General features: G+C 39.2%; 1 non-coding gene across 1 annotated transcript; it reads right to left on the minus strand.

Annotated features, from left to right (window-relative positions):
* Positions 1–5,120: 5,120 nt before the first annotated feature.
* On the minus strand, positions 5,121–5,227 carry LOC131839989 (U6 spliceosomal RNA). Its single transcript, XR_009357109.1, has one exon. It is a non-coding gene; the product is annotated as a U6 spliceosomal RNA (small nuclear RNA).
* Positions 5,228–23,180: the final 17,953 nt, after the last annotated feature.

A 23,180-nucleotide genomic window follows, 5' to 3' on the forward strand; every position in this document is an offset into this window, starting at 1 on the left:
CTGGGCAGAAAGCATGCCTGTCCTGAGCCTTTGTCCCAAGGAGACAGCAGCTCCTTGGCCACCTGTCCGTGGTGGAGCCAGGGGCTTGCCACCAGGCGCCTACTCAGAACTCGAGAAACAACTCCCAGAAAGACCTAGCCATCACAGGACGCGAACATGGAGCCCGGGAAAGCAAGGCCCAAGAGGCACAAGCTCTCCCGCAGCTCTTCTTCCCTGATGCGACTGTAGCCTTGCTGAGGAAGTAGCGGCGAAGTGCTGTTCACTGCAAACCAAAGCCCTTTTGAAAGCACAGCATTCGCTGAGAAATGTTCTGCGGGCTGCTGCTGCTTGCAGAGCCCAGTCTCATGGTGGGAGAAACCCTCATACAGCAAACCTCTTTGTCTGGGCATATCCCCTGGGAAAGCACAGCATTGATTGGGAAACCAGAGTTGGGTTTGGGGATGCTGCTGCTGCTTGCCTGAGGGAGTCTCCGCAGCACGGTGGATGATACCCGCGTGGAGCGAAATCCTATTTGCCCTAGCATCTCCTCTGCCTGAGAGAGAAGCATGGTTGCACACGTCTGTCACCGCGCTCCCCAGGAGCAAGTGTGAGGAAGGCACAGCACGTCACCCCCGGGGAAGAGAAGGAGTTCTTGGCCTAGGGTTCGGGAAACGCTTGGGAAGCCTGATAACCTGTCTTGGCACGCACAGCAGGCAGGTGTCAAGACAAGTGTCACCCGCTCCCTGTGCGGAGAGATGGAAGCCTGCCTGCTAAGGAGACATGAGGGGACGACTAGGGCAGGGGCGCGTGCTCCACTCTGAGTAAGGAGTTTGGGCAGAAGGCAGGCCTGTCCTGTGCCTCTGGACCCAAGGCGAAAGCATCTCCTTGGCCACCTGTCCCAAGGGCAGACTTGGGCTTGCCACCAGGTTCCAAACCCGGAACTCGCAGAAACAACCCCATGGAGAAACGGGCAGTCAGATGCCTCCTTCCACCAAGATGTGGCAGCATTGTGGGTGGCAGGGGGTGTGCCGGGGCATGAGTGGAAACAGTCCCCACAGTTCCCCAACCCAAAGCCCGGGCGGTTTGCAGGGATCCTCTCGCTTCCTCTCTCCTGTGGTGAAGTCACTGGCCGAGTCCCCGAGTCCGCCTGAGCGCCAGAGCAAAAGGCAAAGCCTTACCTACGCCAGGAGATGGTAATAAGCATAGAGTGCCATGCTAGGCCACGCAGGCTGCTGCAGGGTTGTGACTGTGTATGCATAGTTCGGCTTACCAAGGTGAACCCCGGGCGCGAACTTGGAGCCCTGAAAGGAAGGCCAAGAGGCACCAGCTCTCCCGCGGCTCTTCTTCCCTGCCACGACAGAGCGAACGACCAAAGGCTTGCTGAGGAAGCAGCAGCGAAGTGCTGTTCGCGCCAAGCTGAAAACCTCTGCGAAAGCATAGCAGTCGCTGGGAAATCAGTGTCGTATCTCTGGGCTGCTTTTGTGGCTTGCCTTAGACTAGTACTCGCAGCAGATGGGACAAACCCGCAGAGAGCGAAAGCCTCTTTGCCAGGGCATCCCCTCTGGGAAAGCACAGCATTCTTTGGGAAATCAGAGTCGGGTGTGTGCGATGCTGCCTGCTGATTGCTGGAGCTACTCTCCACAGCACGGTGTAATAAACCCGCATGGAGCGAAATCCTCTTGGCCCGGGCATCCCCTGTGCCTGAGAGAGAAGCGCGGTGGCGCCTGTGGAAAGAGCCTTAAGGAAAGGGACACGTCTGTCACTGCAGAACGACGGAAGCTTGGCTGCTAAGGCAACATGAGGGGAAGATTAGGGCAGGGGAAAGGGCTCCCCTCTGAGTAAGGAGTCTGGGCAGAAAGCATGCCTGTCCTGAGCCTTTGTCCCAAGGAGACAGCAGCTCCTTGGCCACCTGTCCGTGGTGGAGCCAGGGGCTTGCCACCAGGCACCTACTCTGAACTCGAGAAACAACCCCCAGAAAGAACTGGCCATCACAGGACGCGAACATGGAGCCCGGGAAAGCAAGGCCCAAGAGGCACAAGCTCTCCCGCAGCTCTTCTTCCCTGATGCGACTGTAGCCTTGCTGAGGAAGTAGCGGCGAAGTGCTGTTCACTGCAAACCAAAGCCTCTTCGAAAGCACAGCATTCGCTGAGAAATGTTCTGCAGGCTGCTGCTTCTTGCAGAGCCCAGTATCGCGTTGGGAGAAACCCTCATACAGTGAAAGCGTCTTTGCCTGGGCATCTCCCCTGGGAAAGCACATCATTTGTTGGGAAACCAGAGTTGGGTTTGGGGATGCTGCTGCTGCTTGCGTGAGCGAGTCTCCGCAGCACGGTGGATGATCCCCGCATGGAGCGAAATCCTCTTGGCCCTAGCATCTCCTCTGCCTGAGAGAGAAGCATGGTTGCATACGTCTGTCACCGCTCTCCCCAGGAGCAAGTGTGGGGAAGGCACAGCACGCCGCCCCCGGGGAAGAGAAGGAGCCCTTGGCCTTGGGTTCGGGAAACGCTGGGGAATCAGGATAACCTGCCGTGGCACGCACAGCAAGCCGGTGGCAAGACAGGTGTCACCCGCTCCCCGTGCAGAGAGATGGAAGCCTGCCTTCTAAGGAGACATGAGGGGACAACTAGGGCAGGCGCGCATGCTCCACTCTGAGGAAGGAGTTGGGCAGAAGACAGGCCTGTCCTGTGCCTCTGGTCCGAAAGGGAAAGCATCTCCTTGGCCACCTGTCCCAAGGGCAGACTTGGGCTTGCCACCAGGTTCCAAACCCAGAACTCGCAGAAACAACCCCATGGAGAATCGGGCAGTCAGATGCCACCTTCCACCAAGATGTTGCAGCATGGTGGGTGGCAGGGGGTGTGCCTGGGCAGGAGTGGAGACAGTCCCCCACAGTTCCCCATCCCAGTGCCCGGGCCATGTGCAGGGATCCTTTCGCCTCCTCTCTCCTGTGGTGAAAGCACTGGCCTAGACCCCGTGTCTGCCTGAGCGCCGGAGCAAAAGGCAAAGCCTTACCTACGCCAGGAGATGGTAATAGGCATAGATTGCCATGCTAGGCCACGCACGCTGCTGCAGGGTTGTGACTGTCTGCTTAGTTCGGCTTAGCAAGGTGAACCCCGGGCGCGAACTTGGAGCCCGGGAAAGAAAGGCCCAAGAGGCACCAGCTCTCCCGGGGCTCTTCCCTAGTCTCCACAGCACGGTGTAATAATCCCACGTGGAGCGAAATCCTCTTTGCCTGGGCATCTCCCCTGGGAAAGCACAGCATTCATTGGGAAACCAGGGTTGGGTTTGGGGATGCTGCTGCTTGCCTGAGTTAGTTTCCGTAGCACTGTGGAAGATACCCGCATGGAGCGAAATACTCTTTGCCCTAGCTTCCCCTCTGCCTGAGAGAGAAGCATGGTTGCACACGTCTGTCACTACGCTCCCCAGGAGCAAGTCTGGGGAAGGCACAGCACGCCGCCGCCGGGGTAGAGAAGGAGCCGTTGGCCTTGGGGTTTGGAAAATTGAACAGCCACAAGCAGAAAAATGAAATTGGACCATTTCCTTACTCCATACATTAAAATAGTCTGGAAATGGATGAAGAAGCATAATGTGAGAAAGGAATCCATCATAGTCCTTGAGGAGAGAACAGGTAGCAACCTCTTTGACCTCAGCAGCAGCAACTTCTTCCTAGGAACATCGCCAAAGGCAAGGGAAGCAAGGGCAAGAATGAACTATTGGGATTTCATCAGATCAAAAAGCTTTTGCACTGCAAAGGAAACAGTTAACAAAGCCAAAAGATGACTGTCAGAAGTTATCTGGGAGAAGATATTTGCAAATGACATACCAGATAAAGGGCCAGTATCCAAAATCTATAAAGAGCTTATCAAACTCAACACCCTAAGAACAAATAATCCAATGAAGAAATGGGCAGAGGACATGAACAGACATTTCTGCAAAGAATACATCCAAATGGCCAACAGACACATGAAAAAATGCTCCACCTCACTCGGCATCAGGGAAATACAAATCAAAACCAGAATGAGATACCACCTCACACCGTTCAGAATGGCTAAAATGAACAAGTCAGTCAATGACAGATGCTGGCGAGGATGTGGAGAAAGGGCAACCCTCCTACACTGTACGTGGGAATGCAAGCTGGTGCAACCACTCTGGAAAACAGCGTGGACGTGCCTCAAAAAGCTGAAAATAGAACTACCCTATGACCCAGTGCTTGTAGTTCTGGGTATATACCCTACAGATACAAACGTGGCATTCTGAAGGGGCACATGCACCCAAATGTTTATAGCAGCAATGTCCACAATACTTAAACTATGGAAAGAACCTAAATGTACTTCAACAGATGAATCAATAAATAAGATGTGGTATATATGTACAATGGAATGCTATGCAGCCATCAAAAGAAATGAAATCCTGCTATTTGTGATGACGTGGATGGAACTAGAGGGTATTATGCTTGGCGAAATAAATCAATCTGAGAAAGACAACTATCATATGATCTCCCTGATATGATGAAGTGGAGATGCAACATAGGCGGTTTCGGGCGTATGAAAAGAAAAATAAAAGAAGATGGGATTGGGAGGGAGACAAACCATAAAAGACTGAATCTCACAAAACAGACTGAGGGTTGCTGGGGGGAGGTGTGTTGGGAGAGGATGGTGGGGGTATGGACATTGGGGAGGGCAGGTGCTATGGTGAGTGATGGTGAGTGCTGTGAAATGTGTGAACCTGGTGTGTTACCCCTAGGGATAAAAACACATTATATGTTTATAAAAAAATTTTTAAAAATAATTTAAAAAATCCATTAAAGAAAAAACACATATTGCAAGCCCAGAGCTAATCTCATATTCAATCAAAAACGTTTGAAAGTTTTCCCCTTAAAGATCAGAAGAAAGACAAGTGTGTCCACTTTCACTACTCTCATTTGACATAGTACTGGATGTCCTAGCCAGAGAAACAAGGAACACAAAGAAATAAGAGACTCCAAAAAAAAAAGGAAGAAGTAAAATTTTCTTTTTTTGGATAACATGAACTTACATGTTAAAAAATCCTAAAAACTTCACAAAAAAATTTGAATAAACAAATTTAGTAAAGCTGCCAAATACAAGATCAATATATAAAAGACAAGAATTTTGTTTTGTTTCATTTTTTTTAATATGGAATGCTTCCCAGTTTTTCATGTCATCCTTGTTCAGTGATCACGCTAATCTTCTCTGCATCATTCCAATTTTAGTATATGTGCTGCCAAAGTAAGCACAAGACAGGAGCATTTTAACACTCTAATGATGAACTATCTGAAAAAAAATAAAGAAAACAATCTAATTCACAATAGCATCAAAAGTAAAAAATACTTAGGAATAGATTTAACTAAGAAGATGAAAGATCTGTACTCCATAAACTATGACATTGATAAAGAAATTGAAGGAGACACAAATGGAAAGATAGCTCATATTTATGAATGGTAAGAATTAACATTGTTAAAATGTCCATACTACCGAAAACCATCTGTAAATCCAATTCCTATCAAAAATCCAATGTTAGGGGTGCCTGGGTGGCTCAGTGGGTTGAGCCGCGGCCTTCGGCTCAGGTCATGATCCCAGGGTCCTGGGATCGAGCCCTGCATCAGGCTCTCTGCTCAGCAGGAAGCCTGCTTCCTCTTCTCTCTCTGCCTGCCTCTCTGCCTGCTTGTCATCTCTCTCTGTCAAATAAATAAATTAAAAATCTTAAAAAAAAATCCAACATTATTTTTTTACAGAAGTAAGTAAAGAATCCTAAAATTTATATGAGACCATAAAAGACAACAAATAATCAAAGCAGTTCTGAGAAAGAATGAAGATGGGAAATTACACTTCTTGATTTGAAACTATACTACAAAGCCCTCATGCTCAAAACAAGAAAGTATACTGGCATAAAAACAGACCAATAAACAAGTAGAACAGAATTGAGAGTCCAGAAATAAATCCTTTCATACAGTCAGCTAATATTTGACAGGGGCCAACATATCTAATGGGTAAAGATAGTCTGTTCAATAAATGATATTTAAAACTGAATAGTCACATAAACAGTATGGAACTGGAACCTTATATCACTCATAAGTCTTAACTTGAAATAGATTAAAGACTTAAAGGTGATGCATGAAACTGAATTTCCTAAAGGAAAACATAGGAAGAATTCTCCTTGACAGTGGTCTTGCCAATAGTTTTTTGGATACCAGACCAAAAACACAAGCAAAAAAAGCAAAAATAAATAAATGGTATTACATCAAACTAAAGTTTCTGCATAGCCAAAAAAAAGAGAGAGAGAATGAAAACACAATCCACAGAATGTAAGAAAATACTTCCAAATCTTATATCTGAAAAGAGGTTAATAACCAACAGATACAAATAGAAAAAAATATATAATTTAAAAAATAGCAAAAGGATCTCAATAGACTTTTTTTTTTCAAAAAAGTTATATAAATGACCAACAGGAGCATTAAAAAGTGCTCAACGTAAAAATCTCAGGGCAAAGTCCTTATGTTGTTGTTGTTGTTTACCTCTGAAAAACACAGCAAGATATTAGAATATATACTACCAAAAAATTGAAACTAACAAATTTTGGTAAATATTGGGGAAAATGGGGAACTCATGCACTGTGATAGGGATATAAATTTGTATGGAAAACAGTATGGAGATGATTCATATTATTAAAAGTAAAATTACCATATGATTCAGTAATCCCACTTCTACGTATCTATCTAAAGGAAACGAAGTCACTGTTCAAAGACATATCTGCACTCTTATGTTCATTTATAAAATTATTAACTCTAAGCAAGAGATGGAAATAACTTCAGTATCCATTAATGGATGAATGAATAAAATAAGTATGGTAAATATATACTATGGAATACTACTTAACCATGAAAAATTAAGAAATACTGCCATTTACAACAGCATGGATGGATCTTGAAGGTATTATACTAAGTGAAATATTTCATAGATTTTATATATTTTTTTAATTTATGTATTATGATATCCCTTACATAGAGAATCTGAGGAAAAGGAAAACTAATGGAAACTTAGAGTTGAGTTGACAAGGGGTGAACCTGGGGTGGAGTAAGGTGGTCAAAGGGTGCAAACTTGCAACTATAATATGAAAAAGTTCTGGGGATCTAATGTACAGCATGATGATCATAGTTAATAAAATATACATACTTTTTTAATTGTGCTTCCCTTCATTAAACTTTGCATATATCACATTCTTACAAGTTGAAAGTTTATAGCAATCTTGTATAAAAGAGGCCTGCTGCCACCATTTTTCTAACAACATTTGTTCATTTTGTGTCTCTCTGTCACATGTTGGTAATTCTTGCAATATTTCAAGTTTTTTCATTATTATTGTATTTGTTATGGTGATCTGTGATCAGTAATTATGACCCACTGAAAACTCAGAACTAGTTTACTTAAGGTATATACATTGTTTTTCTTTTTAAAAAAATGCTTTTGAGCAGTACAGTATAGTGTTTATTTTTTATATGCACTGGGAAACATAATTTTTAATATGCACTGGGAAACCAAAAAAAATAATCATTTGACTTAGTTTATTGAGATAATCACTTTATTGAGGCAGTCTGGAACAAAACCCACAAGACCTCTGAAGTTTAACTCTACTGTACTATATACATAAAAGTTGCTAAGAGAGTAGATCTTAAAATTCCTTACGATACATGCATGAAAAACAGTGGCAACTATACGAGATAGTAGATGTATTAACATTTTTATGTAGATTATATTGCAATAAAGATGTATACCAATTTATCAAATTGTACAAAATTTACACAATGTTAAAAGTTTGCAATGTTATAAGAAATCATTTCTTAAATTTACAAATTATAATATGTTGTTTTTTTTTTTCAATAAAGCTGGAAAAAACTTTTTGTAGAATTAATCTATTTTTCAAAAAAGGAAGTAAGGCTGTAGAAACTGCAACTAACTCTGAAATAATAGAATATAAAATCCATTTTCGTTATATACACTGTGACAAAAACTATTACTTAGTTTACAATGGAGCAGTACTTATGAAGCATGAAGGATGGTCTATAAATAAGGCTGAAAGAGCTCAGTTTTAAGGTTTAAATTTAAAATCTTCTTTTGAAATACTAAACTGACCACCCAGTTTTCCAAACATCAATGTCTTAATTGCATGAATTTATTTCATACAACTCTATAATCTAGTTTCATAAGAAAGCAGCATGCAAATTTTGAATAAGACAGACTTGCTTAAGTTTCTTTATGTTCAACAGTAAAGGATACCTCCCTAAAAATAAATAGAAGAAAAATCAGCATATTTATTATGATAATTATTATTCATAATGAGATTCATATTGAATTAGGGAATATATATCCTCACAGGGGGTAAAGTAAAATGAAATTTATTTTGGTAAATGAATAGCCAATACAATGCCTCAATATAAATGAATATTACCATTTTGAACAATATAATTACTATTACTAGAATTATTATAAGTATAAAAATAGCTATCATTTTAGCATGGAATAGGAGACTCTCATGCTCCATGCTTCATCACATCCACACAACAACGCTGCATAATAAGTATTATCATCACCATTTCATGGGTGAAAAAACTGAGGCTAACGCATTTAGATAACTGGTTTATGATTACATGGCTAGTAAAGATGCATCACACTAGTTTAGGCTTTATGATTTCAGAATTGTACTCTTTCCACTGCACATTCTATTACTCTGTAAATACTTGGTCTCTTTTCATTTGGTTCTTTAATTTTATTCATGTGGTGATGGCTTAAAGCTTCATTTAAAGGAAGCTTAAAAATTTCATGTAACCAAAAGTTCCCAAGAATTAAAAATGTCATGGATCTAATGTAGACATGGATATCATTAGTTAATGGGTAACTATATATTTTCCACTCTAGTGAGATAACAATCAGAGTATTTTTCTAAGTTTTAGTCTCTCAGTGTTAAAAAGGATTTTGTTAAAATAGAAATATTTAGACAAAGGTGATCAAAAGTCTGGATCAGGTCACCTTAAGATAAATATTAGGAAACTGAGGAAACAAATGGAGATTTGAACACTGAGCTAGGATATAATGAATGGTTTCAAGTATTTAGTAGAGTATAGAAAAGCCCTTTAAAGCCTGGTCTTAGCCTAGCATTGCAGCTTCTGGGATATCTGTCTATCTATCATCTATCTATCTAGATATAAATTTGAAAACTTTTTTAACTTAAAGATTTTGAGAAATAGAACATAATCAGCACCATAGAAGATCCGTTTATGATAACAACCTAGCCCCTCCTCCCAGTTTGTTTATATTCTCTCTTATTTAATGTAACATTGTGCAAATAGACCGCTACTGATCTGCCGTTATGAATGAAATAGCTATAATCATCTGTTTGCATATCCTGGTGAAAATATTCATTGAGTTCCATGTTGTATTTCTAGGAATGGACCAAATTTTTATTTTTATTTTTAAGTTTTCTAAATATTGTCCAACTTACCTCAAATATTTTTATTATGGGCACTTTCATTCTTTCACATTCTTGCAAGGCAATTATACTGTTGTCCAATATGGTAACTGTGTAATAGTATGTCATTTTAGGTTTTAATTTATTTTTAATTTAATTTAATTTAATTCCAGATTCATAATAAAGATAAACAGTTTTTATATATGAGTGGTCATTTGGATTACCCTTTCTGTAAAGTATGTGCTCAAATCTTTTGATATCTTAACATTGTGTCATACTGACTTCTTTAATAGTAGATGTTCTGAATGAACTTTTAGCTGTGTAGGTCTTCTCTATTTTATTTTGAACTTGTTTTCATTTCAAAATCTTTATATATATTTTCATAATCTGCTTTTATTTTGCTTTGTCTATTATCTATCTATCTATTTATTTGCAAGCAAGAGAGAGTGAGCAAGTGAGAGCGCAGGGAGGGATAGAAAAAGAAGGGAAAAGAATCTTAAGCAGGCTCCAGGCTCAGCACAGAGCCCAACTCTGGGCTCTATTTCACAACCCTGACATCATGACCTGAGCCAAATTAAAGAGATAAAATAAAATTAAGGTGTTAAAAAAAAAGGAAAAAGAATTGGAGGTTTAATTAAGTGAGCCACCCAGGCACCCCTGCGGTATCTTAAATTAGCTGTCATATCTTTAAAGTTCTAGAGTATCCATTTGGTTAATTTATAAAACCTTTCACAATATCATTTTTCGTTTCAGTTTTTTGTTCAATTTGCTTCCCCTCTCATTTCTTTGAGCAGAGTAATCAAGCCATTTTACAATCTTTATTGATCATTTTAACATCATACTTAATCCCATTTTGTCTATCAAATCTTGTTAATGGTTTTTCTTTGTGTGCTTTGTTACATTTTGCTATGTTCAAGACATTATATTTGAAACTCTTTTTGAGTAGGGATAATTAAGAGCTATAGTAATGGTATGGTCCCCCTTGGCAGGATTTTCTCTTATATCTGAGACTCTACAAGACAATCATACTCCAAATTCAGTGATTGGCTTTCTCAGTTTACACAGAAGGCAAGGTAGGCTATAGTCTTATTTCTGCTTCTCCTTGTGCTTTGGGGATCTCAACTTAAATTTGGGTTGTACCAAAGTCCTCAAATTTGATTGCTGCTGGATTTTGAATTTTGTTTCTCTAGTATCAAGAGTCTATTAACAACACAGCTCAGTGTGTTTTAGCTGTTTCAAATGCTCTCATAGCTAAAATGGCTTCAGGGCATATATCTCTAGGCTCTCATTGTATTTCATATTTTGGCCCAGTAATCCCTCACTTATTTTTATAATCATCCTGATATTTTTAACCTTAAAAGCTATTTTGTCTGGATTTTTAGTTGTCTTAAGTAGGAGTTTTTAGATCACCATTACTAGAAGCAACAACAAATATATATGAAAATATCTGCAGTAGTTTATCACATCTTTATGGCTTTGAACTTCCATAAGCTGAGGCATCCTTCTCTAATCACTTAGGCAAACTCCAATTTACCCTTTAATACAACACAAGAATTGCTTCATTTAAGAACATGTTCAGGGATGACTCTTCCCCACTGTTCTTACCAACATTCCCACACACTCTTTGCTACCTACACCTTGTTTATGAACTTTCGTTAGGTATATCAGCGTGACCAGAATTTTGCTCTATTGTATTTTTGTCCTTTAGAGCTTTAATTAAATATGAATTCCATAGAAAGTCTGTCCCTTTTCTTTCAAACCTGGGTTAGTTATTTCTTCTCATTCTTTGTCAGAAGTTATTTTATTAGAGAAACTTATAGCTCTATTGTGACTTTGGAGCCTTTACAGTTTTTCGACTGGAAAAATCACCCATCCCTGAGATTTTTACGCAGCTTCCTAGCTGATATTATTCAGAAATCTGTTCAAAACAGACTTTTTCAGGGAGGCCCTTTCGGACCACTCAGTTAAAAAACCTCTTCTCAATCACTGCTCTTTTTAAAATGTGCTTATTTAGTTCAAATATGCATCTCTATTAAAGAAAAACCAGTACGATTTTTTTTTAAGTTGGCTTACCTATTATCTATCTCTCCCATTAAAATGATTCCTCTGGGCTGGGGTTTTATTGTGCTCATCGTAGGCCAGGCACTCAATAAATTGTCTCTGAATGATTGAATTGTTTGACTCCCTTGCTAGATTCTCAACTTCATGAGGCCAAGGATTGTTCTATTCAGTCCTTCTTTATCCTCAATGTCTGTTATATTGTAGTCACTTACGTGACTAATGGGAAAAATCACAGAAAGAAAGAGCTAAAACTACAGAAAAACCCTGTAGGTTCAATAACACAAAGCTTTCTAAAATTATTTAGCCCAGGAATTGAATACTGGCTGCACTTTTGATTTTTTTTTACAATACCATTGTATTGAATTTAATTTAAATGGAAATACTTGAATGGTAGAATAATAAAAAAATTATAAAAGCAACTTGCTCCTTAAAGTAAGAATTATATGGGGCATCTCTTCTAGAAGCAAAGTTTTCAAATGTCAAACATCTGAAAGCATAGAAGGAGAAGTAAGAGTGTGAATTGTACTTCAATGCTCTTTTCTTTATATTCAGCAAACAGCTTCATTCACACCTTTCCAATTTTTTCAACTCTTTTGACAAAGCCTTCAGAGGAGTTACTGCTGATGACAACCATCACAGCCTAACAGGAGAAATTTTATAAAGAAAAATAATAGCATGTTTTTCCCAAATTGTTAAGGATATGGTGAAGCTCTGTCAGTTTCAAAGGAGGAATGTGCAATTCCATGCTTATATAATCATAACTTATTTTAATAGTGGCTTTGCAATTTTTCAGATATATCCATTTACTGAAACCACTATCAAATAAACAAAAACAAACAAATTAACAGGGGTTCGAGACAGAAATTATCTAATCTAAAAATAGCACATGTTCACAGAAGACACAACACATATCCCAAGTACTACTATAGGTTTCAGGTAATAGTCAAAACAATAGTAAAAATGATTCAGACCCTACCAGTCAAATCATAAATGGGACCTTAACTGTAAATCCTTATCTTTAGATCAAAGCAGGTAATTGGGTGCTGAAGATACATTACAGAACTAATATGTTATAGAACTCCTCTGAAATGAGTCATTTATTCCATCACTTTTCCTGCACAGCTGCTGACCCATGTTTTGGTTCCTGGAAACAGCTGCTACCCTGTCATACTTCTTAAAAGCACATATATTGATAACTCTACTCATTCCTCCATTCCTCTGTGACTGTCACTGTGTTAAAATGTGGAGTCAGCTGACTCACTTGTGGTGGTAATAAAGTAGATGCGTTTGCAAAGTATTTTGTTATATCTAAAAATGCAAAAACCAAATTACATTGAAATCATAAGGGGTGTTTCAGGGAGAGCTGTAGGATGTGGTTTCTTGTGTAATCCACAGAGATTAGCTCCAACACATATTTAAACTCTCCTCTAGGAGCAACCTTAGTGGTAAAGCAAGAAGATAAACAGATGTATACACACCCTGGCACAAAATTATCACTTATGTTTGGCTTCCTAGTCTCCTCGTGTTACTTATTTATCTTAACTTCTCTCTGAAATCAGGGAACACAGAATCTCAATCAGTTGACATTTTTCTACTGAATTACCCAATAGTCTGATCATACCCCTAAGACTTTTTAAAATTATTTCACTCATAATCCCAAATCTGCTTTGCTTCCTCATCTTAGTACACTGTAATTTGATTTCAAAATGAGGACAGTTGTCAGTAATGCCACATTCATTAATCTATTTTACAATTCCATGTGCTTATAACTATGAAGATATGTTAATAACATCCATTCCAATAAGCCACCCTAAATTTATTATCATGAAACAAGACCTCAAGAAAGAGAATTCAAAATCATCCATGTATTTGCAACTTATTGCCATAAAGCCTATATCAATAGACTTCCCTGTGCACATGGTGGGCAAATTGCTGGTGAAAACCAGCCAGATCTATTACAAGCTTTCTCATGGCTTCTAGGTAACCCAAGTGAGCCTTTATTGATACTGGGAAGGAATAAAGCAGGGAAGAGATAAACAGTGCTGTAAGAATTGGCTAGACAAAAGTAATGACTCTCATTACAAAGTGAGTATTTTAAAGCAAAAGAGCCTGTTGGGAATATTGTTTTATAAAATAGTGGTTTTTTAAATTAACTTTTTAAAATTCAATTAGGTAACATATAGAGTACCATTCGTTTCAAATGTAGATTTCAGTTATTCATCCATAGCATATAATAGCTAATGCTCAGTACTTACTGTTATAGCTTCTTGAAAGCAGAATTTTAACCCACTGAGCCACCCAGGCGCCCTTGAAAGCAGAGTTTTAGATCACATTTTCTGATTACTTCCATGTCGTACAACACTTTCCTGCTAGCAACCTTCAAAACATACTGTTTGTTAGAGGAATTTCTTTAATAATAAATAAATAGGAATTTATTTAAATTTATAAATATATAAAATAAATAGGAATTTATTTAAATTTATTTAAATATTGCACACTGTTTCATTGTTCATAAATAGGTGATGATATTATAGCCATTAGTTGGTAGCACTGATATATCACTTTCTTTTTACTTCTCAGTGCGTTCTCTTTACACAAAATAGATATATCTTTTAAAAGAATCTGAATCTGTGGCAAATTTTTAAAAACCCTATACAGTAAAGTTTATCATTTTAAGTAATCTCAATTATCTTCCTCAATTGTGATATCCTTCTATTTAGGCCAGATATTGTATGAGGGATTTGAAGAGACATACTTTTCTAAATTTCACTTTTCTCATCTGCAAAATGCTTATCATGATCCTACAATTTTTTGATGAAAATTTATTTATTTATTTTAAGATTTTTTTTTATATAATTTTTTATTTTTTATAAACATGTATTTTTATCCCCAGTGGTACAGGTCTGTGAATCACCAGGTTTACACACTTCACAGCACTCACCAAAGCACATACCCTCCCCAATGTCCATAATACCACCCCCTTCTCCCAAACCCCCTCCCCCCAGCAACCCTCAGTTTGTTTTGTGAGATTAAGAGTCACTTATGGTTTGTCTCCCTCCCAATCCCATCTTCTTTCATTTATTCTTCTCGTACCCACTTGAGTCCCCATGTTGCAACACCACTTCCTCATATCAGGGAGATCATATGATAGTTGGCTTTCTCCGCCTGACTTATTTCGCTAAGCATGATACTCTCTAGTTCCATCCATGTTCATTTCTTTTGATGGCTGCATAGTATTCCATTGTGTATATATTCCACTTCTTCTTGATCCATTCATCTGTTGATGGACATCTAGGTTCTTTCCATAGTTTGGCTATTGTGGACATTGCTGCTATAAACATTCGAGTACACGTGCCCCTTTGGATCACTATGTTTGTATCTTTAGGGTAAATACCCAATAGTGCAATTGCTGGGTCATAGGGCAGTTCTATTTTCAACATTTTGAGGAACCTCCATGCTGTTTTCCAGAGAGGTTGCACCAGCTTGCATTCCCACCAACAGTGTAGGAGGGTGCCCCTTTCTCCGCATCTTCACCAGCATCTGTCATTTCCTGACTTGTTGATTTTAGCCATTCTGACTGGTGTGAGGTGATATCGCATTGTGGTTTTGATTTGTATTTCCCTGATGCCGAGTGATATGGAGCACTTTTTCATGTGTCTGTTGGCCATCTGGATGTCTTCTTTGCAGAAATGTCTGTTCATGTCCTCTGCCCATTTCTTCATTGGATTATTTGTTCTTTGGCTGTTGAGTTTCCTAAGCTCTTTATAGATTCTGGACACTAGTCCTTTATCTGATATGTCGCTTGCAAATATCTTCTCCCATTCTGTCAGTTGTCTTTTGATTTTGTGAACTGTTTCCTTTGCTGTGCAAAAGCTTTTGATCTTGATGAAATCCCAATAGTTCATTTTTGCCCTTGCTTCCCTTGCCTTTTGCGTTGTTCCTAGGAAGATGTTGCTGCGGCTGAGGTCGAAGAGGTTGCTGCCTGTGTTCTCCTCAAGGATTTTGATGGATTCCTTTCGCACATTGAGGTCCTTCATCCATTTTGAGTCTATTTTCGTGTGTGGTGTAAGGAAATGGTCCAATTTCATTTTTCTGCATGTGGCTGTCCAATTTTCCCAGCACCATTTATTGAAAAGGCTGTCTTTTTTCCATTGGACATTCTTTCCTGCTTTGTCGAAGATTAGTTGACCATAGAGTTGAGAGTCTATTTCTGGGCTCTCTATTCTGTTCCATTGATCTATGGGTCTTTTTTTGTGCCAGTACCATGCTGTCTTGATGATGACAGCTTTGTAATAGAGCTTGAAGTCCGGGATTGTGATGCCACCAACGTTGGCTTTCTTTTTCAATATCCCTTTAGCTATTCGAGGTCTTTTCTGGTTCCATATAAATTTTAGAATTATTTGTTCCATTTCTTTGAAAAAGATGGATGATACTTTGATAGGAATTGCATTAAATGTGTAGATTGCTTTAGGTAGCATAGACATTTTCACAATATTTATTCTTCCAATCCATGAGCATGGAACATTTTTCCATTTCTTTGTGTCTTCCTCAATTTCTTTCATGAGTACTTTATAGTTTTCTGAGTATAGATTCTGTGTCTCTTTGGTTAGGTTTATTCCTAGGTATCTTATGGTTTTGGGTGCAATTGTAAATGGGATTGATTCCTTAATTTCCATTTCTTCTGTCTTGCTGTTGGTGTAGAGAAATGCAACTGATTTCTGTGCATTGATTTTATATCCTGACACTTTACTGAATTCCTGTATAAGTTCTAGCAGTTTTGGAGTGGAGTCTTTTGGGTTTTCCACATATAGTATCATATCATCTGCGAAGAGTGATAATTTGACTTCTTCTTTGCCGATTTGGATGCCTTTAATTTCCTTTTGTTGTCTGATTGCTGAGGCTAGGACCTCTAGTACAATGTTGAATAGCAGTGGTGATAATGGACATCCCTGCCGTGTTCCTGACTTAGCGGAAAAGCTTTCAGTTTTTCTCCATTGAGAATGATATTTGCGGTGGGTTTTTCATAGATGGCTTTGATGATATTGAGGTATGTGCCCTCTATCCCTACACTTTGAAGAGTTTTGATCAGGAAGGGATGTTGTACTTTGTCAAATGCTTTTTCAGCATCTATTGAGAGTATCATATGGTTCTTGTTCTTACTTTTATTGATGTGTTGTATCACATTGACTGATTTGCGGATGTTGAACCAACCTTGCAGCCCCGGAATAAATCCCACTTGGTCGTGGTGAATAATCTTTTTAATGTACTGTTGAATCCTATTGGCTAGTATTTTGTTGAGTATTTTCGCATCTGTGTTCATCAAGGATATTGGTCTATAGCTCTCTTTTTTGGTGGGATCCTTGTCTGGTTTTGGGATCAAGGTGATGCTGGCCTCATAAAATGAGTTTGGAAGTTTTCCTTCCATTTCTATTTTTTGGAACAGTTTTAGGAGAATAGGAATTAGTTCTTCTTTAAATGTTTGGTAGAATTCCCCCGGGAAGCCGTCTGGCCCTGGGCTTTTGTTTGTTTGGAGATTTTTAATGACTGTTTCAATCTCCTTACTGGTTATGGGTCTGTTCAGGCTTTCTATTTCTTCCTGGTTCAGTTGTGGTAGTTTATATGTTTCTAGGAATGCATCCATTTCTTCCAGATTGTCAAATTTATTGCTGTAGAGTTGCTCATAGTATGTTCTTATAATACTTTGTATTTCTTTGGTGTTAGTTGTGATCTCTCCTCTTTCATTCATGATTTTATTTATTTGGGCCCTTTCTCTTTTCTTTTTGATAAGTCGGGCCAGGGGTTTATCAATTTTATTAATTCTTTCTAAGAACCAGCTCCTACTTTCGTTGATTTGTTCTATTGTTTTTTTGGTTTCTATTTCATTGATTTCTGCTCTGATCTTTATGATTTCTCTTCTCCTGCTAGGCTTAGGGTTTTTTTCTTGTTCTTTCTCCAGCTCCTTTAGGTGTAGGGTTAGATTGTGTACCTGAGACCTTTCTTGTTTCTTGAGAAAGGCTTGTACCGCTATATATTTTCCTCTCAGGACTGCCTTTGTTGTGTCCCACAGATTTTGAACCGTTGTATTTTCATTATCATTTGTTTCCATGATTTTTTTCAATTCTTCTTTAATTTCCCGGTTGACCCATTCATTCTTTAGAAGGATGCTGTTTAGTCTCCATGTATTTGGGTTCTTTTCAAACTTCTTTTTGTGGTTGAGTTCTAGCTTTAGAGCATTGTGGTCTGAAAATATGCAGGGAATGATCCCAATCTTTTGATACCGGTTGAGTCCTGATTTAGGACCGAGGATGTGATCTATTCTGGAGAATGTTCCATGTGCACTAGAGAAGAATGTATATTCTGTTGCTTTGGGATGAAATGTTCTGAATATATCTGTGATGTCCATCTGGTCCAGTGTGTCGTTTAAGGCCTTTATTTCCTTGCTGATCTTTTGCTTGGATGATCTGTCCATTTCAGTGAGGGGAGTGTTAAAGTCCCCTACTATTATTGTATGATTGTTGATGTGTTTCTTTGATTTTGTTATTAATTGGTTTATATAGTTGGCTGCTCCCATGTTGGGGGCATAGATATTTAAAATTGTTAAATCTTCTTGTTGGACAGACCCTTTGAGTATGATATAGTGTCCTTCCTCATCTCTTATTATAGTCTTTGGCTTAAAATCTAATTGATCTGATATAAGGATTGCCACTCCTGCTTTCTTCTGATGTCCATTAGCATGGTAAATTCTTTTCCACCCCCTCACTTTAAATCTGGAGGTGTCTTCGGGCTTAAAATGAGTTTCTTGGAGGCAACATATAGATGGATTTTGTTTTTTTATCCATTCTGATACCCTGTGTCTTTGACAGGGGCATTTAGCCCATTAACATTCAAGGTAACTATTGAGAGATATGAATTTAGTGCCATTGTTTTGCCTGTAAGGTGACTGTTACTGTATATGGTCTCTGTTCCTTTCTGATCTACCACTTGTAGGCTCTCTCTTTGCTTAGAGGACCCCTTTCAAGATTTCCTGTAGAGCTGGTTTGGTATTTGCAAATTCTTTCAGTTGTTGTTTGTCCTGGAAGCTTTTAATCTCTCCTTCTATTTTCAATGATAGCCTAGCTGGATATAGTATTCTTGGCTGCATGTTTTTCTCATTTAGTGCTCTGAAAATATCATGCCAGCTCTTTCTGGCCTGCCAGGTCTCTGTGGATAAGTCAGCTGCCAATCTAATATTTTTACCATTGTATGTTACAGACTTCTTTTCCCGGGCTGCTTTCAGGATTTTCTCTTTGTCACTGAGACTTGTAAATTTTACTATTAGGTGACGGGGTGTGGGCCTATTCTTATTGATTTTGAGGGGCGTTCTCTGAACCTCCTGAATTTTGATGCTCGTTCCCTTTGCCATATTGGGGAAATTCTCCCCAATAATTCTCTCTAGTATACCTTCTGCTCCCCTCTCTCTTTCTTCTTCTTCTGGAATCCCAATTATTCTAATGTTGTTTCGTCTTATGGTGTCACTTATCTCTCGAATTCTCCCCTCGTGGTCCAGTAGCTGTTTGTCCCTCTTTTGCTCAGCTTCTTTATTCTCTGTCATTTGGTCTTCTATATCACTAATTCTTTCTTCTGCCTCATTTATCCTAGCAGTGAGAGCCTCCATTTTTGATTGCACCTCATTAGTAGCTTTTTTGATTTCAACTTGGTTAGATTTTAGTTCTTTTATTTCTCCAGAAAGGGCTTTTATATCTCTCGAGAGGGTTTCTCTAATATCTTCCATGCCTTTTTCGAGCCCGGCTAGAACCTTGAGAATTGTCATTCTGAAATCTAGATCTGACATATCACCAATGTCTGTATTGATTAGGTCCCTAGCCTTCGGTACTGCCTCTTGTTCTTTTTTTTGAGTTGAATTTTTCTGTCTTGTCATTTTGTCCTGAGAAGAGTATATGAAGGGGCAAGTAAAATACTAAAAGGGTGGCAACAACCCCAGGAAAATATGCTTTAACCAAATTAGAAGAGATCCCAAATCATGAGGGGGGAGAAAGGGGATAAAAAGAGGTTCAAAAAGGAAGAAAGAAAAAAAAAAGAAAAAAAAAAGAAAAAAGAAAAAAAAGAAAAGAATTTAAAAGAAAAGAAAACACCTAAGAAAAATATAAAAAAAGAAAATATATATATATTAGATAAACTAGTTAAAAATCGTTAAAAAAGAAAAAGTAACAGTTAAAAAAAAATTTACCCGAAGGCGAGAAAAAAAAAAACAAAAAATCAAAAAGAAAAAAATTAAATTAACTGCAAGACTAAAAAAAAATCACAGGGAAAAAGCCATGAGTTCCGTGCTTTGCTTTCTCCTCCTCTAGAATTCTGCTGCTCTCCTTGGTATTGAAACCGCACTCTTTGGTAGGTGAACTTGGTCTCGGCTGGATTTCTTGTTGATCTTCTGGGGGAGGGGCTTGTTGTAGTGATTCTCAAGTGTCTTTGCCCCAGGCGGAATTGCACCGCCCTTACCCGGGGCCGGGGTGAGTAATCTGCTTGGGTTTGCTTTCAGGAGCTTTTGTTCCCTGAGTGGTTTCCGTAGAGTTCCGGAGGACAGGAATACAAATGGCGGCCTCCTGGTCTCCGGCCCTGGAGGAGCCGAGAGCCCAGGGCCGCACTCCTCAGTGCGCGCTCAGAGAACCGCGCCCAGGTACTCCCGTCTGCCTGACCTCCGGCCGCGCTCTGAGCTCACCAAGCCTGCGACCGGTTCAAGGTCACCCCGAGCTGCGAGCTTACTGTCGGCTCTGTCTCTGTAGCCGGCTTTCCCGTTCCAATACCCACAAGCTCTGCGACACTCAGACACCCCCGATCCTTCCGTGACCCTGCGGGATCTGAGGCCAAGCTGACCCCGCGTGGGCTTCGCCCCGGGTAGCCTCTGGAGCGATGTCCCTCAGCGGAACAGACTTTTAAAAGTCCTGATTTTGTGCGCGGTTGCTCCGCCGCTTGCCGGGAGCCGGCCCCTCCCCCCGGGGTCTATCTTCCCGTCGCTTTGGATTCACTTCTCCGCAGGTCCTACCTTTCAGAAAGTGGTTGTTTTTCTGTTTCCAGAATTGCTGTTCTTCTTCTCTTCGATCTCCGATGGATTTTCAGGTGTTTGCAATCTTTAGATAAGCTATCTAGCTGATCTCCGGCTAGCTGAAGTAGTCTCAGCCAGCTACTTCCCCGCCATCTTGACTCCTCCTATTTATTTTAAGATTTTATTTCTTTATCAGAGAGAGTGGGCGAGAGAGCAAGCACAGGCAGACAGAATGGCAGGCAGAGGCAGAGGGAGAAGCAGGCTCCTGGCCGAGCAAGGAGCCCGATGCGGCACTTGATCCCAGGACGCTGGGATCATGACCTGAGCCAAAGGCAGCTGCTTAACCAACTGAGCCACCCCGGCGTCCCTTTTGATGAAAATTTAATCTGTATAAACAATATATTTGCTGTAATGCGTGGTTCATGGAAAACATCTTATTTAATTATAAGCAACAACAGTATTAGAAATTAAGTAAATGTGTCTATAATATTTAAAGTTTTAACACATAATTCCAGTGCTTTGCCTTATTTTCTCAAATCCCTTTACCACTTTCACTGACAGAGTCAAATGTACTTTTTCTACTAGTAGCCAGCTCTTTGTCTTTTGTCAGAAAGATGCCCTTGTGAATTATTTATAATAGAGATATTAGCAATAATAATAATAACAATAATAATAAATAGCAATGAAAATGTTAAAAAAAAAGTTTTCTTAACTAATTAGGGTTCCTAGTCTCCTCAATTAGAGGAACCACCTCTGGCAAGCAAATTAATCTGCAAGACATTCCCAGAATTAACAAGTCAGTCAGATATAGGGTTGTCCATAGACTGAAAGGTGAAGCAAAAGGACTAGGTTTGGAAAATAGGTAAGGACAGTGAAAAAATTGATCAAATTTTTGGGCAAAATAAATTCTTAGGTGTCCTTTCTTTTTTTTTTTTTAAAGATTTTTTCTTTATTTATCTGACAGAGATCACAAGTAGGCAGAGAGGCAGGCAGAGAGAGAGGAGGAAGCAGGCTACCTGCAGAGCAGAAAGCCCGATGTGGGGTTCGATCCCAGGACCCCGGGATCATGAACCGAGCCAAAGGCAGAGGCCTAACCCACTGAGCCACCCAGGTGCCCCCTCTTAGGTGTCCTTTCAATGGAGTCCTGTTCATTATGTAGCAGAAACTCTGGAGATTATCTCAATCCATTGGAGTCACCCCGTTTATTAGCTTGCTATTGACAAAGTTATTTACAAACTGTAGAGCAAGAGGTTATAATGTAGAAAACTGATGGTAATGCACAAGATTCTTGTTAACAATAATGCAAGTTAGTGATTTTTCATTAGAAAACATAAATTCTATAACCCAAATTATGGGCCCAGAGCACTTTTGCTGCACAACCCTGCTTATATCCCAAATAACCATGTGAACTAGTTTTAATATCTGCTTCTCTTATTAATTTTTGAATAAAAATTCTTGACACAAGTATTTTATAATTGTGTGATAATCATGCATTTAATTTCTTGGAGAACAAAACACACTTTAGTATAACTAGGTTCGTTCACAGAACCAGACTTAATAACACACTTCTATATGTTAGAAATGATGTAAGAAATGTAGAATATTGGGCACTTGTTTGGTATTCTTTGCCATGTTTTGCACTATCTAAAAAGAGATCAGTGAACTTGGACTGGAGTTAGTAGACATGGAAGAAAATAAAATATTACAGAGAAGAATACTCTGTGGTCCACAACCTAAACGGGCTGGGATTCCCATCATTTGGATCCCTGTAGCTTTACAAAAGTCAATTAAATTTTTGTATCTCCGATTAAAGTTGATTCCCCAGTACTTTTTCAAACATCTCTTGTAAAGTATTGTTTCCCAGAAAAAAAGGGATTTTGCAAATGTATCTGCCTTTGTCTCTGGTCATGATCTCAGTCAGGATCCTGGGATCGAGCCCCATATCGGGCTTCCTGCTCATTAGGGAGTATACTTCTCAGTCTCTCTCTGCAGCTACATCCCCCTGCCCCACTCATGCCCTCTCTCTCTCTCAAATAAATAAATACAATCTTTAATTTTTTAATTAAAAATAAGATAAATAAAATAAAATAAAAAGTCTGGTCTTACTGCCCCATTTAGCTCCTTTTTTTTTTTGAGTTGTATTTAAAGCAGCATGAGAGAGCATGAGGCTCTCAAACTTTAAAAAAAAAGAAAAAATTGAGTTTTGTTAGTATTTAAGATCTTGTTTGCTCAACAAAAACGTTGGCTTTGTTAACATGTGAAAATTAACAAAAGAGAATAAGATGGAATTCTAATGATTTTTTGTAGAAAATAAAATTTCCTCCAACCCAATTACATACAGACCCATTAAGTAAATTCATTCCAAACCAACCTTTTCTAATAGTAATGCATCTGTGTAAACAGGGTCAACCCAAGGAATAAATAAATATTATTATTTTTTTCCTGTCTCTTCCACAGTCACATCTGGGTATATTGGTAGCAAGCCAATTATCTATCTTATAAGACATGATATCATAAGGAAGGGTATTCTGTCCATTTGGAACAACTGAAAACCATTGTAATTTTATCTTGGTGCAGTAACTTGAGATGGCACAGTGTGGGTTATGAATATATTTTATTTTTTTTACTG

The sequence above is a fragment of the Mustela lutreola genome, chromosome 8, assembly GCF_030435805.1.
Source record: "Mustela lutreola isolate mMusLut2 chromosome 8, mMusLut2.pri, whole genome shotgun sequence".
NCBI lineage: Eukaryota > Metazoa > Chordata > Mammalia > Carnivora > Mustelidae > Mustela > Mustela lutreola.